Below are 19,440 nucleotides of genomic sequence, written 5' to 3'. Positions count from 1 at the left end.
AAATCGATTTGATTACGAATTACTATTACTAGATTACTGTAAGGGTCGTAATGAACGAATCGCAAACACAGTTTACGTAAAGTAATGCATTTCTGATAGGTTCGTTTATGATGGAATGTTGCTGCTCACATCTGTCAATTTGCTCATAATATTAAGCGAGCCCGAAACCAGTTCCATTTTTTTTTTTTTTTTTTGTGAAAGGTTGGTTGATGTCCGTCCTTGGGAGGGGTCTACGGGTGAGGGTTAAACGTGGAAAAACGGGACGGGAGAAATTTTTATGTGGCTAATAATTCTTAGATGGAAAATGGTGCTATCATTTCCATTACTTTTTACGATAATTTTTGTAGTAGTAATGCCAGTGTATACTACTTAATTTGCATGCGTCTGCAATTCGAAGTAAACCATTTTTAAGGAATCCACCCCCCCCCCCCAAACACCCTTCCCGTTGTAAGGGCCCTGGAATTGAGAGAGGGGCCAAAAGAATTAACGTTTTCATATGGTTTTGCCAAAAAAAAATCCTTCAACGGCAAACCTACTTATTTACTTTATAACTGTGCAATTTTACAAGTGTGGAAGATACGAATAAGTTTACCATTCTGTGACAAATCAGAAAATACTTATTCGAATAAGCGGTTTGACTTGAATTGGTACTACAGTTCTACAGTGCGAAAGAAACCAATAGTCAGCAAGGAAAAACCTGTGATACTAAAAGATACGAACGTTTTAAGAACTCGTTAACTATTATGTAGAATATATTGCGAATTGTGAAAGAAGTGAGATTTAATTTATTAACCTTTGGAAGGACCCCGCTGCAGTCAGATATAAATTTGAGAGCACGCAACTGCATGGCTGTCACACAACGTAGCCAGGCAATGTGTTTCTATCTTATTCACGGTACACTCAGTTAATATATGTGTATATACATACAGTGTTTGCGCAATGTGCAGCTGTGAGAAAAACTCGCTTTTGGTTGATGCGTATAAGTCCACATTGTATATCGATACTTGATTGTGAGGCGTGTGTATCTCATAACAAGTCCATATAGTTCTTAGTATACCTACTTGATTGTGAGGCGTGTGTATCTCGTAATAAGTCCACATAGTTCTCAGAATATAGAAACTTGATTGTGAGGCGTATGTATCTCATAATAAGTCCACTTAATTCTTAGTATACCTTCTTGCTTGTGAGGAGTGTGTATCTCGTAATAAGACCACATAGTTCTTAGTATACCTATTTGATTGTGAGCAGTGTGTATGTCGTAACAAGTCTACATAGTTCTCAGTATATAGATACTTGATTGTGAGGCGTGTGTATCTCATAATAAGTCCACGTAGTTCTTAGTATAGATACTTGATTGAGAGAATTGCGTATCTCGTAACAAGTCTACATATATAGTTCTCAGTATATGTATATACTTGATTGTGAGGCGTGTGTATCTTGTAATAAGACCACATAGTTCTTAGTATAGATACTTGATTGAGAGAATTGCGTATCTCGTAACATGTCTACATAGTTCTCAGTATATAGATACTTGATTGTGAGGCGTGTGTATCTCATAATAAGTCCACGTAGTTCTTGGTATACCTACTTTATTGTGAGGAGAACGTATCTCGTAATAAGTCCACATAGTTCTTAGTATACCTACTTGAGAGAAGTGCATATCTCGTAATACGTCCACATAGTTCTTAGTATACCTACTTGATTGAGAGAAGTGCATATCTCGTACTAAGTCCACACTTTATATCTCTAGTAATATATTACATTTTATCGTTGTTTGTTTACATCATCCATGTTATTTTTTCGCACTAGAACATGAATAATGTGGTTGTTTTGCGTTGCTTTTTAGGGTCTCATTCGCAAGCCAATCCTCCAGCCAGTTCCTTCCCTTCCCTTTCCCCTTCTTTCTACCTCTCCCCACCCCCTTCATCTTCCTCTCTCCCCTACCCTGATTCCCATCTGTTAACTATTATTGTACATAAAACCAGAATTAAACCATACATAATAGTTTAGTCGTGCAAGACGGTGCACACAAAATCGACTGCGCAACCAGTACAGAAAAGACAAACGCTCGAATGTGAATAGATGGCGCTGTTAAAGATACGAAAAAGCCGTCGTTGAAAACTAGTTGCATGTGTGCTTATTATTGCCAAAATCTTCATTGCATATTGAAAGCAAAAGAAATGTTGGGAAACTGCTGAGTGTGGCTGGTAGGTCACTTAGGTGTGGATATCAGGCGAGAAATTTAACACATCAACACACCTATTGCCATACATGTTCGGAACCAGATGTGCCCTGTGTCAATATCATGTTCATCTGAACCGGTACCTTATTATTCTTGTCTTACAACTGCCAATATTTATTCAGAAATGATCATTAAGATTTGACTTCACTTGAAATGCTTCGAATGAAATTGAGCCTACATGCATGGTAATCAAGTCATAGGTGTGATGCACACCTTTGTGAAGAAACATAATCAGAAAAAAAAAACAGTTTCAATGTGTCATTTAAGTTCTGTTTGAATTTTGTGTTAGATATAAATATGTATAAATATTTGTATATATATTTGTATATGTATATATATATATATATATATGTATATATATATATATGTATATATATATATGTGTGTGTGTGTGTGTGTGTGCTTGTTGACGTCGTCCACAATGACGTCACAAATGACATCACAGCAAAATGCGGTTCACTTTCTTCATGGAATACACTAATCCTATTCTACTGATAATTCAGACGACTAATGGTAATTCAATTTTCATAGGACAACAACATCTACCTTTTTTTTTTTTTTTTTTTGGTTATGTGTTTTTTTTTGGTTGTTTTAATAACTACCTATAGCAGGATAGAAATCTTTGTAAAAGTATAACAGCTGTAACGAGTAAACAAAAGGATATGACTCCTCAAAGGCCTCTTTGAAATGGAAATACGTCATTTGACTTAAACAGTCGCTTTAGGAAATAATATATTCCTTATCATGAACACTGATGAGTACACGTTGCAAAAATTTCCTTGAAAATCGGTTAAAGGTTTCCTAAATATATCTTTCAACGCGATAATTACTAATGAAGCTAAAGTTACGAAACCAAGAACATTGTTTCCCCCGTTTTGGTGTCATTTAGAGGGAAAAGCAACCACTGTGAATTCGAAATCACCTATTAATGCTGTTTTTTGATGATTAGAGCCTACTTTGCATTTCAAAGAAATCTATCGCTGATCAGATAAATTAAATTGTTTGAATTTTCTCTCTGCACCGAAGGCAGCCAAAAGATGATCAAAATATCGCACAGAGATGAACGCATAGTTACAGACATGCGCAATAATATATATATATATATATATATATATATATATATATATTTCGTAAACTGAATTATCTCGTATGCGTTCATTAGGCTTAGACCCACGACGATCGCGAGGTAGTTGTGTGGGGAAGGGGTGGGAGGATGGGGAGGATGGGAAGGATGGGGAATGGGGCTGAGCATGGATGATGAGGAAGAGGATGAAGGGTAGGGGTGGGGTGGGGAAAAGGATGTGGGAAGGATGGTTTTTGTCACACTTGTACAAACAATATAATTGTTATTCTTGCCTATGATCAAAGGGGAAAAGACGCCTTTTCTTCAGTATAGGTTCAACGAACGCGGTAGAGGTCAAATAATGGCAAAATGTCATGAGAACGCCAAACTGTAAGACATTGACACCTTAAACCACACAGAAAAATACGTCAATAATATTATACTGACATTCCGTTCATAAGGTTGTTATATAGCAGGTGCGTATCCAGGGGGGGGCGTTGGGGGCGCGCGCGCCCCGGGTAAGAAAAAGAGGAGAGAAAAAAAAGAGAAGAAAAAAGGAAAAAAGGGGGAAAAAGAGGAGGAGGAGAGGAAGGAAGGGAAAAGAAAATGAAGGAAGAGAGAAAAAGGAGAAAAGGAGGGAGTAAAAGAAAAACGCGAAGACATCGGGAAGAGAAAGAGGAACAGTGACATCATTACAGCGCTGAAGGGTAGCCAGTGACGGATCAATGATTTCGTAAATGTGTGACTCACCCTACCCCTTACACCGACAACTCCATTTTTTGACGTTTCCATTTTCCTCTCTCACTAATGATCTATATATATACTATATATGGTCTATCATAACGCGTGTGTAGAATTGTGCTATGAAACATGCAACTGTGGCTGGTCTCGAACTCGACAGCGTCGTCTGGGAACATGACGATTTTTGGGATGGGGGCGACCGCCCGCCCCCCCCCCCATTCAGCATTGTTTTAAATGATATCGCTAAGTAATTTCAAAATAGAAAGTGCTTAGATGCAACTTACAAGGCCTGGGAAGTGTCATTTCCAGCGATCTGGGAGCCATTTTTGGCCAAAATTTGCTTGTACGCTTCGCGCTAACAAATGGTCCTGGGTAGTGCCATTTCCAGCGATCTGGGAGGCATTTTCGGCCAAAATTTTCTTGTACACTTCGCGCCAACTCATGGTGGCGCTACGCTTAGATAATTTGCCTACAGGCTTCGCCCCTCCCTTGACAAATTCCTCGCTACGCGCCTGTTTGAATTTGTAACGTAAACAGCAGATATCACATCATATCAGTGAGCATGAAAATGGCGCTCCAGGATGAAAAGCCTCAAAACTGTCCGACTTGCCTGAAAAAATAACCAAAAATTTTCGCGCGCGCTCAACGTGTTAATGTCAATATCATATAAGCAAGCCTCGGTTATTACATCGCATGCCATCATGTGCCGTACGTTCCGTTAAAATTGCGCAGTATACCGCGGGATGCTAATGTAAACAACATGTCTCATGTAGATGTATAAAAAGCACGGAGGTCCAATTATGTCAAAACTCTCTTTTACATTAGTAATGGCGAATTAGGGGCTGCACCCCCGCCGCGCAGTGGCGGAGCGTCCATACGGTCATGGGGGCGGATGCCCCCCTGACGGACTCAAATGGACTGCTGGCGCCTTTTTCAGCTCTTTACCACTTTTTACTTATTCTAGATTATTGACTTTTTTATTGCGCTCTCATCTACTTATTGACATTTGTCACATTTTGTTGGTGTAATTTGGCGATGACACCTTATTCTTCGTTTATCTGCAAATTAGCCAGGCCCGGAAAGGGTCATTTCCGGCGATCTAGGGAGTATCTTTACTCAAAAATTTTCTGTACGCTACGCACCAACCAGTGGTGGCGCTCCGCTTAGATAGTGTCGAAAGCGCCCCTACAGACCATTCTCACCCCTCCTGACCAATACCCCTAGCTCCGCCACTGCCGCCGCGCCTCCTACGCCTATGTGTGTAGTGTTCGGTTTCGGAAATATCTGCTATTTTTTCATTTCCTTCAACCAAGTTTTATAATAGCCGTTATAAGAGGTTTTAATATTTGTACACCAATAAATTAACTGTGTCTGAAGTTTCGAAAATTTCTGACCAACATTCTGCATCACACTTCCCTCTACTCGTGCAATTTTGACCGGTCTGTTAGGGGTTGAAGGAAGTTTTTCTATATTGGTTGTCCATAGATGAAATTTTGTACAACATTATGGGTATGTTTTGAAGTGAGTTTATTCACGAGAAATGTGAATTTTCAAATTCTGAACAAATATGGGGCTTAAAACCTTGAAAAGTGGGGCTGACGGGTATTGTGGGCCGCGACGTAGAATCACCTACAAAAGCAAAGACCCACAGGAGATGCGATCAGGTCGAACATGATGTGCGCCGGGTTGACAATCTTCAAAAAGGTTATGGATAGAAAAAAAACTATTAGGAAATACTTGGTTCTCAGGCAAAAAGTGTACATCTGGTTGGTCATTTCAAGCCCGAGAAGTGCCGTCTCCGGTGATCTGGGGGGTATCAAAATAAGAAATTTTCTTGTACGCTGCGCGCCAACCGATGGTGGCGCTCCGCTTAGATAGTAATTCGCGCCCCCCGGGTTTGAAAATCCTGGATACGCGCCTGTATAGCATTACACGATATCGTACGATAATTCGATACAAGGTATGGCCGTATTATTTGAGTCCAACATAGGATAGTAAATTTATTATGTCAAATGTCATCATATCGCATAACTAGTATACCCTCTAAAATGTATTACATATCATGGGCGTATTTCGTTCAATGTTATTGACAGCCGTTGTATCAATATCAATCCAGGAAATGGTCTATGTCATACAAGCCGTTTTCTACGTAGAAGACTTGACTGACCTATTCGCCTCTTTTTCCTCTACATTTTTGGTTTGTCAGTTTGTGAGGTTACTGGAGTACGAGTTTATTGTGCCAATAGAAGTTACCGTTTTTTATGTGAAGGTAGGAGCCTCGGGGTGGGGGAGGGTGGGGTTCTAAGTCGAAGGTTCACCTCCCCTTTGTGGGAACATATTGACATTAATGCAGACCTATACATGACAATAATACCAGAATTTGAAATTAAAAGTTCCATCTCAAAATGTAAGAAAGATAAAAACGGTGGAAGATGTGGTACTTTTGGAGTTTTGTCTGTATCTGCTTTTAGATGGAGTAACTCCAAAGGTTTCAAAACCACCTTCAACAAGGTACTTCCACTATATTAATTGCAAATATATATGCTATGTTTGTTTGTAGCCTACCACATCATCATTATATAGGATAAGAAGACACTACGACAGTTACCGTAAGCTGTAGATTTGCAAACGAAGCAAGTCTGTGTTCGTTACATTATCTCGTGGGGTCCATACATGCAGACCTGATGGGTGAGTAATCGGGGGGGGGGGTTAATGCTCTGGGCCATGGGTGAATGACGGGACCGGAAAAAATATGGAGGGGGCCCTGGGAAGCATTGAATGGAGGATAATGTAGTGGGTTTTTTTTCATATTCTTTAATATCCTTAAGGAAATATGATAGCAGAAACGTGACCAGGTGACATAACTATGTCCGGGCCCAGTCTGGCTCTCGAGGCCTTTATTTGGAACGTACTAAAGATGGCAATTAGTTAAATGATCATTCGGGTAATTTTCTAATTACGTAGATCTAGTTTTTAAAGTTTTGTTGATGTCTTCCATTTCTTTTGTTTTTTGTAGAATTTGAGATAGTACAGTTACGCTATGCGTTGTAATATGTCATAACTGGATCAGATTGGTGCAATTTCCTCCTCAGCACACACACACACAAAAAAGAAAATGAATTCATAACAAAACAGTTAATATTCCAAGCCCCTTTTTGGAATTTCCTATTGTTTTTTTTTTCTGCTTTTACTTTCCACTGGATTAATATATGTTTCGTTATCCCTATACACATACACCATATGTTAATTGTATTTGAAAGTAATCACTATGTACGGTAGGTCTGTGTTAGCCTAACCAGGATCTAACTAATAACAACTTAGCTGTGGCGATTACATCCTAGACGGGGATGGGGGGGGGGGCGGGGGTAAGTGTGTTTAACTCTTATTATTTATCTCGAAAAGTAATCGAGGCATGGTCTGTACACAAAACGTAAATACATACACAACTCACAGACTATAGCCAGTTTTTCAGTTACCAGTATAAAGGTCTTCTTTTTGAGTAAGTGGTGAAAGGACGTGATATTTACTGAAAAGCCTTCACCTTCTGAAATACAGGCAGAAAAACCTGTCATCATTTTAAGAGCTTTGAAATCAAAACAAACTTCTTATAAATAGCTTTGTAAAAGTTACGAGAATAATTTCAATTAGCTAGCGATGTTTGACTATCTCCACATCACGTTTACTTTGCTGTATTAAACAAACCTCACACCTTGCCGTTGCTGGATATGAAACAACAAAATTCGCTGTCTGCATTTGCAAATATATTTCGATTCTTTCCTTTTTTCTGTCTCCATTTTTAAACACTCGAGGGCAATTTTCTCTCTCTCTCTTTTGCTTTCCAAATACGAGGCACTTCAACACTTAAAATACACGTCGATGTAACCCAATGCTTAACGTCAAGTCCATATTCTGCCGGGACACTCGACAGTTGCCTAGGAACGGAAAGGTTGCTAAGCAATTACACCACTGATCGAAAGCGCGCATTTTTTTTTTTTAGGGTATATCTGAGAGAGAGAGCATCTTTCCGGTTGATTAGCGAGTTTGTGTGTGAAACATAAGATGAAATTAAAATCGTACGAAGACGTGTGAGGCCAAGAAGTTGATCAAATAAAAAAAGGCACCATGCCGAGCGAGAGAGACAGAGGGGAAAAAAGGGAAAAACCTGAACGCTTTATGACTTATATACCTGTTGATCTGCAGCAACGTAACCAAAAAAAAAGAAAGAGAGTGTATAGCGAGTTCATAATGTTGTAATCACATGAATATTTAAGTAGTAACTCTACTTAGTTATTTAAGTAAACATTCATAAGTCAACATGTTTGATGGCGTTGGATTGTCGCAATCTTGTGGGTGGGGCGGAGAGAGGGGGGGGGTTGTCCAGGGGTGCGATATCTTAGACTGGAGTAAACTTGAGGGAATTACAATGAAAAACAAATAATATCTACTAAAACTGCCACAAGAACGATGACCAAGCAAAAAGGTTCAAATAGTCTCAATTGAAACATGCAGCGCAACACTACATATAAGATACCGTTAGTCACAAAAAAATAAAAAAAATACTAAACGTAATAAAAACGAATAACATCAAATAAACTTATTCAGCGATATTCATGCACCTATATAAGTATAGCATATTTGATTTCATCTATTGACACTTTTAAAAAGCATTTAAAAACTTATCTTTTTAGGCTTGAGTATGGGCATCAATCTTATTCGTTGTTTTATTCACATTACTGTGCCCATTTCTATGTATATTTTTATTTTTATGTTCTTTCTTGTGGTTTATATCATTTTATCATTTTTTTTTATACTTTTAATGCTGTTGTTATTACTTTTAGGTTTTCTTAAGTTTGGAAATTTTATATTCCAGGTATTGGTTCTTTTGTACAGTGCTCTTGAGCATGTTTCATTTCATGATAACAGCACTTTAATATTTTGTATTTATTATATTATTTATTATGAAATAACACGAGTGGGATGAAAGTGACAGGTGAAAAGGATATTACATTATACACATGTGGATCAAAGCCAATACTAAAGCTAACTTTTGCGAATAAAATGAAATAAATTTATTCAGTCATTTAATATTCATGCATCTAAATAAAGGTATTACATATTTAATGAGATAACACGAGTGGAATCAAAGTGACGTGTGAAGAAAGGTTTTACATTATGCTTAAATTCCGTCACATCCGGTCTGGATACGAATTTAATTCCTGAGAAGATGAGCTAGATTAATTATTTAAAGACGGAAGTTTCGGGATAATGTATCCACATTTGCGTCGGTTCTAGATTTATCTTAGTCACTCAGTTAATTAGACAACTCTACAACTCACTTTATGGAATATTTGTTGTTGTCCGTAAGATATATGGTAGTTTTTGTCAGTATGTTTATGGTTCTTGATAATTTTCAGTATGTTTGATGCAGTTGTTGTCAGTATAGTTATGGTACTTGATAATTGTCAGTATGTTTGTGATTACTTGTCAGTATGTTTATGGCACTTGTTAGCGGTCAGTGTGTAGTAATGCAGTTGCTGTCTATATCTTGATGGTACTTGATACTTGTCAGTATGTTTGGGGTACTTATTACTTGTCAGTATGTTTATGGCATTCGTTAGCGGTCAGTATGTTTATTCAGTTGTTGTCAGTATGTTGATGGCACTGGATAGTTGTCAGTATATTTGTGGTACTTATAACGTGGGGTTAGCTTATGGCATTCGTTAGCGGTCAGTATGTTTATTCAGTTGTTGTCAGTATGTTGATGGTACTTGATAATTGTCAGTATATTTGTGGTACTTATTACTTGTCAGTATGTTTATGGCACTTGTTAGCGGTCAGTATGTTAATGCAGTTGTTGTCAGTATATTTATGGTACTTGATAATTGTCGGTATGTTTGTGGTTCTTATTACGTGTCAGTATGTTTATGGCACTTGGTAACGGTCAGTATGTCAATGTTGTTGTTGTCAGTATATTTAAGGTACTTGATAGTTATCAGTATGTTTGTGGTAGTTGTTGTCTGTTTTTATTTGTCGCGGGTACTTTGTTAGTTGGCAGTTCGTTATAATGATACTTGTTAGTAAGCTTATGGTATAGTTGTGGTCAGTATATGTTCATGGTACTTGTTAAAGTTGTCATTATGTTTATGTTTCTTACAGGCTGTAGTAAATTCACACAATATAAAACAGCTTTAGCTTTGATTGAGAGAGATTGACGGACTAGCGGTCACCTTAAGAAGATGTCATATAGGGACTGTTAAAACATATATAGCAACTACTTCTTCTCTCATTAATATGCTTCAAGGAAGCCGTATCCTGTAGAGTGTAGATCTTACTGCAAACGTTAATTAAGTGGAAGTGGAATTATTCAACATTTTCAACGATATTCTCACATAGCATTTGAAATGGAACTTGACTAGTTGAATTATTAACTAATAATGTTAGTATTCGATTGTAAAGAACCCCCTCCCCCTCCACAGTCTCTTTTTCATAAATAATGCAAACTACTTCTTTGGTAATGGCGCCCCACCCCTTGAACCAAATCCATTCACAAACCAGGTCGGTGGATATTGTGACGTCATCGAAAGATCGACAACTCCCTCTGCTTTTTGATGTCTTCATATCGACCGAAAAATTTAAGTTTGAAATAACCTGAGGGCTAAAACTCTTAATATTCAACGTACTGCAGGTGATACAGGCGAAAATACCAGGTGTCGTTACTAACCAAAATCGATCCTAGAAGCGAATAATACCGACGGTTCCTCCGAAATTTGATCTTCTTCGCCTGTATCAACTGATATTAGCAGTGGAATATGCCGGAAACTAGTCTTGTGCGGTTCTTTCCGTAAATTGTTTTTGGGACTGTTGGTTTAATGAGACAAAATTATTAACATTGATCAACTAATGCATTTGTTTTTTTTTTGATTCAATGCTTTTCTTTAGTGAATTGGGAGAGAGAACGGAAGATTGAGTACATTAGAAAATGGTAACACTATCGTCATTTGTAATTTTTTTTTTCGTCTAATGTTTTAATTATGATTTATAACGTTAAGGTATAGAAATAGATTTGTATGTTCTTCTTTGACTTTGTAACTTCTAAAAGGAAATGAACTGGCATGAAGATGGAAGATTGATGGTTCTATTACAAGCTATAATTTTAAAGCAAAATTCTAGTAGTCTTAGAAGCAATATTGAATATGGACTCCTCGTTCTTCCCGAAAGATATACTGTACGTACAGGTATGACGTAAACTCAATGCCTGGATTTCATAGGACAGGGTATACAAAAAATCCTTTCAATGACAGTGGATGAGTGAACGACCAATTTTGTGTATTTTTTATTAATATCCTTTTTTTCAATTTTTTATTCCATTTCTTGTTGCAACAGCCTTCTTTTAATCTATATACTGTTAAGATTTGATCATTGACATGCAGGAAACGTAACGCTAATTAAGGTTAACTTCCTCTCACCTGAGCCAGGAATAAATAATCCACTTCAATATTTTATTTATATCAACTTGTCTATAAATAACCAAATCCTCAGAGTAATGGTTAATATGTGGTTACGTATTTAATGACGTCATCAGGACTAATTATTTTGCAACCTGTTAAGGTTTCTTACGTAATTATCTTTCTTGTTTTATGTCTTTATTTTATTTTATTTTTTTTTACGGTTGTGGAATTAATTTCTCTTCGAAGTCGATGCATGTACAGGCAAATCTGAAAATTCAATAGGAAGTTGTAGAATTTTTGTCAACTCATTAAAACCTATATATCTTTGTTCACATGTGTTAAGCATGCATACCTAGATTGTGTCACGTTATGTACAACGTGCCATTAACCACCGTTACGTAAATAAGTTTGTAAGCATCAATAAGTATTTAAAAATATCAATTCCACTGGAGATGACATACAAATTTGAAACAATACAAGACAGAATCATGGTGTCGCTTGTGTTTTCTTCCTCCGAGTTTAAGTTGCCCGAGGCCCCCAAAAAAGATGCAAATTTTGTAGCGACGTTAAACAATATTGAAAGGTTTCAGGAAACGAAAAGAATTGCATGGGCACGAAAGTGTGGTTTTTGACTCATAACAAGAATGTCATAATCACGATTTTTTTTTTTTTTTTTTTTTTTTTTTGTGCATTCCAAGACTTTACCCAATTTGAAATATGCAATACATCTATATGATAAAATAACGACAGAATTACAGAAATATGTCAATATTTTCGATGGGATGAGTTTATATCGTCGCCACATTTCTCGATCAAGATTTGAAACTTTAGTACGTTTTCATGTTTGTGCATAATGTATATACATTTTATACCATTTATACGTGTTTAATACAATATTAAAAAGAAATTGATTCTTTAAATTGGGAAAAAAAGGTTCTGTATGTTTATAGCGTGTTAGTGTAGAGTTATGCTGGTGAACTTGCATTGCATGTTCAGGGCAAGGTAATGTCTGGTGGCAGGAGACTGGTTCCCGGGGTGGGGGTGGGGGAGAGGGGTTAGGTGAGGGTAGAATGAGACCATCTTGGATGGAGATCGAACTTTTGATGCGAGATCTTTGCACTTGTGTGATTTTGAACGAATCAAAAAGCAATGTGGTTTACATGAGTGTGTGTATGGGGGGGGGGGGGGTATTGGGGAAAGGAAGGACCTCTGGGTGGTTTATTCCACTGCCGTTAGGAATTTTCATAAAACACTGCTGTTTTTGGTTTTGGTCTTTTCGTCACTTTCTTAGCCACGATTTCATCTTTTCTTTTCTCGTTGGTTTTATTTTTCTTTGTTTTTCATTGTTTTGTTTTATTATTATTTTTTTCCGTTCCCATTTTGTTTTGTTTCTTTTTTTATATTTTCTTTTCTGATTGTAAATTTGTCTCGCTGAGAAGCTTTTGCTATTCGATCTGGTATGTTAAACGTTTAAGGAATTTTAGCATTTGGTTTAAGTTCAAACAAACGTTTTCATTTACGCCAGTTGGTTCCCACCTCCTACGCAACCCTCTCTTCTTATAAATGGAACCTTCTACCAAAAATAATATTTGTAAAACGACCCCCGGCCGTCTTTTCTTTTCTGCTTGCATACACAACTTTTTGATAATAACTCCATCAATCACTTTAATTAAATCTTAACATAAATCAAAATACGCAATTAAGTGGACAGTTCTGTTTTTTTCCCGTGTCAACGTATAGAGACATAAAAGCAATAGAGATGGATCAATAATACTTTTATTGTTTAAGGTTTCTTTATTACAGGCTTTTACTGTGTGTTTAATCGCTAAATGTTTGAAGAAAAGAATTTGAAAACCATGATATCCTGGCAAACGTCGTCGATGTACAAAACCAAACAAGCAGGGATTTAAAATAGTAATTAACAGATGATAAATAGTGCCTCAATTGCAGGATTTAACAGCCAACTCCCTCCTTTGTTTAAAGACAAACAGTTATCGGTAATGAGAGAGAATGAATGAAAGATAAATCATTTTGACAACGCTCTGGAGAGAAAGATGGTAATAAATGTCTTGATGGATGTGGCGATGCTTTACCTTCATTTACATTATGTTTAACGACCATTGGTGTAGCCCACCAATATGCTAGATAACATGCAGATATGGAATTAGTCCGTATACACGTTCTTATGTTCTAGCATATAGATATAGTTGACATTTCGGTGACCCTATGATTAGCGATTTGTTTCACATCTGTAGTTGAGATATAAAAATACATAGATTTATTGAAATTTATTAATTTCATTTGCATATACTGCATATGTAGTATAACAACCGCCTTTATTTTCCTTTAATAATCGACATGCAGTGGTTGATATTTAGATAATCTTGGAAAACGATACAATTGTCTTAGTCCTCCTTTTTTCTTTTCTTTTTTTTCTTTTTTCCTTTTCGATTCGTATTTAGATGCAGGACCTTCTTAGTAATTCGCAACAAGTGTGTGGGGCTGTGCCATCAAAAAATGATACCCTTGGCCAACATTTAGTTAGGTGTAGAAGGGTACTGCTGATGGAGGCGTCGATACATTGATAGCAGCTGAGAGACCAGAGGGGGGGGGGAAGGGGGGCAAGGCAGCAAAAGTCTTGTGGGTGTCATTCCACCATCCCTAACCCTTCCCTCTATCATGGCAGTTCAATATCTCTGATTTTATAAAAAAAAAAGATGCACGGGGTGTTGGAAAATTCGTCCTCTTTTTAATGAACAAGAACGATGATCTTAACCAAGTTTAGAAAATAAACTTAAGTACACTCTATCTATGTGGTTGTTACTTTACTGGATGTAGGGTGATTGTCGGAGAAAGTTCAAGAATTTTGACAACCTTGACATGGAATCATATCTTAACTTGGGGGACTTACCGGGTGGGAACGTGGGGGTAGGGACGTGGGGTGGGGACCTGGGGGTGGGTGGTAATTATGTTCCACTGGGGATTTACCTAATGAGTTGTTAGCTTTGTCAGTAAGGACAAACTCTGTGAATATCTCCTTGCACACTACAATCTGTCACCCCTGGGTAGTCCATATAGCTATACTTTATCTTTATACAGCCAATTAATTTCTTTAATTAATATGGCAAACAATATAAAGTAATTCCCATTGGCGGCAATTACCGTCCCTTGGTCAATAGCTAATATTTTAATTTGATACAACCAACGTGAAGACTATGCAGTCAACTCCCAATGGTGATTATTTATCGAGCTTGGTCTTTTTCTCTAGTAGTATTAATATTTTAATTACCAACTTAATTGCCTTTAATAGGGCACGGTTAGTGAAATTGAAAAAAAATTGGAATTGTGTGGATAATTTGTTTGATCTCACCGAGAAGTATATTTCAATGTCATTCTTATTAGAATGTACAGAATTTATAAAAAATGGTCTTTTGTTTAGTTTTTAACAAGGATTATACAAGATCTGCCGGGAGAGTGTATTTGTTTGCTTATGTTTATGTTTACATCCCCTAACAAAAACATCAACCCCTGTGTGGTGTGTTTACAATGGACAGTTACGTGGGGGTCCAAAATGAACATAATTAGTGTGGAAGCAAAGTGACTGGACGAATATATCAAAGCAGAGTGTGTTCATACATTTTGTGAGTGTTGTCCATATTCTCCATCTTGAGGTGTTTTGACCTTATCATTTATCTTTTCGCATATTTTTGCGGTAAAATATGTATCAGTAAGATACGTGCGAGTAAGTTCCAGAAATGTATCGATTTAGTGTAACTAAACAAAGAAGGTACATGATTAATAGAAATTGGCTGTACATTAACATTCTTCGTTAACATTGATAATCGACGCTATCATAGATTCATAGAAATTTGTAGATTTGGTAAAAAAAGATACAATCGACATTCGGGCCTATATAACAGAAGCAAAGACATTATGAGAACTTTTTGCGGGAAGGGTCTGTGAGTATTGTCGACTTCTAATATGAGGAGGAGGGAGGGGATACCAATAGTATCAACTTTATCGAATGATCGTTCAGTGATGCCCCCCTCCCCGTCCCCATCTTAACCCTAATCCAACAGGTTTGAGAGTGGGGAGAAGTCAGTCCGATGATCAGTGTTGGTTGTTGTGAACTCGCAAGCCGTCTAAGGGTGGCGCCATGCCATTTTCAAAATGATTGGGCCTCCTCCTTCCCCCCCTCCCCCATCCCGATTCCGCCGGTGTTGGGGGACTTGTCATTGGCATCTCAATGGTATTCTTGAGTTATTGAAAGAGTTATTTCACTTCTATTGTTATCGCAAAAAGTTTTAAAAAAAACATAAGAAATGTTGGCATCCTTTATATAGCAGCATCGGAAGTCTCGAAGAAACTTTCGTGGATGGAATAAGAAAATATTAAAATAAATACATTCTGTGAGTATCATTCAGTATATTCTTAATCAGTCTCAACCTCCAAATGATTTGGAAATGACTAGAATCTTTTTCTTTCTTCATAAAATCTCCCCCCCCCCCCCAAAAAAAAAAAAAAAAAAAAACCAAGACAAGACTGCCTGGTGCACACTCATTATATAAAAAGTTAGCCGAAGCTTACGTCGCAGTTTAAACCTTTTATACATTAACAAAAATATTTTATTTTCCAGATGGTACATAATGTACCATTTAAAGCCATTCTCTATTCTCCGGCTGACATTCTTCATTAAGGTTAGTTAATCATGTGAACAGCATATCAATGTTTCAAACCATCAATGGATTATTCCTTTTATACGCATTTATTTAATCAGGTGTTATATTTTTTTTTATTATGTCTCCATATTATTTAACTGAAAGGTTCATCAAGGAATCAGATACTGTTTGTTATCTTACGAGGGTGGGGGGGGGGGGAGGGGTGTAGGAGAAGGGTGCTGGCTCATGTCTTGACCAAATTTCATTCGGACGTTTTCTTCTTAATACTAACAGAAGTTGTAGCGTCATATAAGACAAGTATTACACGATCTCCTTGTTTATATTTTACTCTTATTATATATATATACTTTGTATTATATCACTGTATGTTTGCATCAAACGGTTATTTGAAGAAATGATATAGTGTATTTTTTTTTTCTTCTTTTTTCAAAGCATTAATATCCGGAATGCATCCGTTAAGCTCCATGAAAGTTGACTACTATATAGCCTATCTTTCTTATACTTTCATGCACTTAAAATATAATTCGTTATGCCACACACGTATACCAAATGGCTGCTTAATGTTAAACACCCCACAGATTACTTTACCGGTTAAACCCGGAAAAATCTCCCCCCCCCCCACCCCTCCAAAAACAAAAGGTTACATTAGAGCTTACACGCTGTGTTATATGTTTCGGCCTTATGCTGCTTTACTAACTCCCTTTGCCCATGATATGAATAACAAGGTTTTACATTCCCTGTTAGCTGTGCCCATCATGTATAATGAACACACGCAACCACGTTCTAGTAACAGCGATGCAAAAATCCAATCTTTAGACCTTATAAATTAACATACGTGTTGCTAAGCAACACAGCTATCACCTAAATGTCGCCTGCTTTCTAAGGAGGATGATTCATCCAGAGAACTTGTTCTTTTGAAGAGGCTATAGCTGTTATTTGGACGACAAAATTTCTTGCAGTAAAGCACCACTTTTTGGTTTTGCTTTTTAATATAACGAGTAAAATTTTGTTTCTCCGTTTCCTGTATATGATAAGAGGTAAGATGATATAGACATACTGAAACAATGCTGGCGATGCGCAATAAATTTCAAAATTCATAGCCGAGGGCATATTTTTCTTTCAATATATCTATGATGTGGTAAAAGGACGTTTTGTTGATGTTTTATGTTTGCTTAAGTCACTCTGCATGTTAGTATTGAATTTCCGATCCACTTTTTTGGAAGGAGTGGTGACCAATCTGAGCCTTATTATAACATATATAATAACCTTTACATTTCTGTACAGTTTTGTGACAGTATGCATCTTTCATGAATTATGAAATTTGTGAAAATTATGAAATTAATGATATGAAAAATTATGAAAAATAATGAAATTTAATGAAAAATTAAAAAATGAACCTATTGCCTCAGTTGATATGTCATAAAATATGGAGATATTTTGTGACGTCTCTACTTTAAAGCAAAATTCTCAAAGTACGCGACGAAATTTGACCAGAACAGATCTGGATTCATGAATGACTAATTAATTGAAGGTCATTTAAAAGAGTATCCTGGGTTCCGCTTCTGCAATATTTATTTAATGATTTGCAGAAAGTTTTAGTAAACATTGCTAATAAACTGACCATAAAACGCCAAAAAAAAAAAAAAAAAAAAACCTTTAATCACATTTAATTCCAGATTTCGTAATGATCAGATTTGTGTTCCCATACTCGCTGTTTTGGCGGATTGTGAAATCATTTCTATATGGACTAAGTACATTTCAGATATCAGATAAAGAGCAAGCCGTATTTGATAATCAAATTGTTTGCCTAATATTATTGTTACATATTACTTTTTTTGATTTTCCACATCAAGTCTTTAAACAATTTCTTTGAAAATATTTATTTTAAGAAACATGCTTTAACTGGTAATGATATTTGACGGTAATCTTTAAATTTTCTTTTTAAAAGTCGAAAATATAATTTCCTCTGTATTGTACTCATGCAGTAGAAGATTATATATAAAGTTAATTTAATCAGGATGAAATTTCTTGCTCGGTTTTCTTAAACAAATGGTTCCATTTGGGTTCTTGTTTGTCAACGAATGTGCGGCTTTTTTCCTTTTCCCCTTGGAAGCGATACAAAAATATTTGATTAATTTGTAATATAAAATATATGCAAAGTTGCCTAAAAATAAACTAAGATAGTGGTACCCCCCCCCCCCCCATGTATTTCTTAGATTGAAGTTATTTTACGTCAAAGAATTTTAAAATCAAAATGCTCTGCGGATGTTCTTCTTGAAGTATAGGTCTAAGTCTTACCTCTCTGTTAATGATTTGCTTCATAATTTGTTGGTCAAATATTTCACCCTATTCGTGGCATGAATAAACGCCAAACGGATTGAGAACTGTTCTATCAATTATGAAGAAAAATATCCCTAATTTTGCTCTATTATTATTTAATAGAAAACACGTTGACGTATAGAAAGAGAATAATTGGAGAATGTTATCTCCCATGTAGCATGCTAACTATATCCTCAAGCATGATGGAATTAATATATATTTTAGAAAGAGGTACATAAAACACATCCACTCCCCCCCCCCCCCCGCATCCCCAACAACCCACACCACCCTATGGAAGAAATGGTTACATAGGGATCGTCACCAACTAAGCGGCGATGGACACCTCAGTTGGTGGAGCACAGGATTTTTGTTATACCGAGGTCACAGGTTCACGGATTCCCATTATCTGGATAGTCATTTTTTTTTACCTTTATTTGGGGGGAGGTGCTTTTTCTTCTCAAAAGATCATGAATATCACCTTTTCACACCAAACATTTATATTAAAACTATACTATAGTAGCCATCGCAAAAAAAATAGTCTAAATGAAAGAATTAACAACAACAAACGGGCTTTAGTAACATACCTATCCAAAGTCAATTAGACTTGCCCTAAGTCGTGTCATATCTTAAATCTGATGGCAAAATATGCCTGCAACCCTCGGGACTTACTTGCTGCAGCAGATAACGCTGTGTGTTGTCGGGGATACCATATGTCTCTCTACTTGAAAATGTTGAACTCAATTATTTCTCGATTATTTGTCCCAATGATAACGGTAATGACGCATAGCAAGTCTGGGAGATATTTCTTGTTTCGCTTGCAGGCTTTATGACGTCACCTAATGACAATATCCAATCATTTCGTCATCTGTGGTTTAGCATATAGGCTATAGTTAGTAGTGACGTCTGTGGTTAAGAACTTTGTGCCATGTTTCATGTGTTCTTGGTAAT

General features: G+C 36.7%; 1 protein-coding gene and 1 long non-coding RNA gene across 2 annotated transcripts in view; one reads left to right on the top strand and one right to left on the bottom strand.

Annotated features, from left to right (window-relative positions):
* LOC139958414 (uncharacterized) overlaps positions 1-8,080 on the top strand; it is a 70,968-nt gene extending 62,888 nt beyond the window's left edge. The window contains exons 3-4 of the long non-coding RNA XR_011789781.1: positions 6,607-6,734; positions 7,896-8,080. This is a non-coding gene — a long non-coding RNA (uncharacterized lncRNA). The remainder of the gene's footprint in view (positions 1-6,606; positions 6,735-7,895) is intronic.
* The window catches only part of LOC139958688 (unconventional myosin-Id-like), a 260,444-nt gene that overhangs the window by 188,428 nt on the left and 52,576 nt on the right, over positions 1-19,440 (bottom strand). The window lies entirely within an intron of this gene.

The sequence above is a fragment of the Apostichopus japonicus genome, chromosome 18, assembly GCF_037975245.1.
Source record: "Apostichopus japonicus isolate 1M-3 chromosome 18, ASM3797524v1, whole genome shotgun sequence".
Taxonomy (NCBI): domain Eukaryota; kingdom Metazoa; phylum Echinodermata; class Holothuroidea; order Aspidochirotida; family Stichopodidae; genus Apostichopus; species Apostichopus japonicus.
The sequence above is the reverse complement of the archived record's forward strand: the minus strand, read 5'-3'. Positions and strand labels throughout refer to the sequence as shown.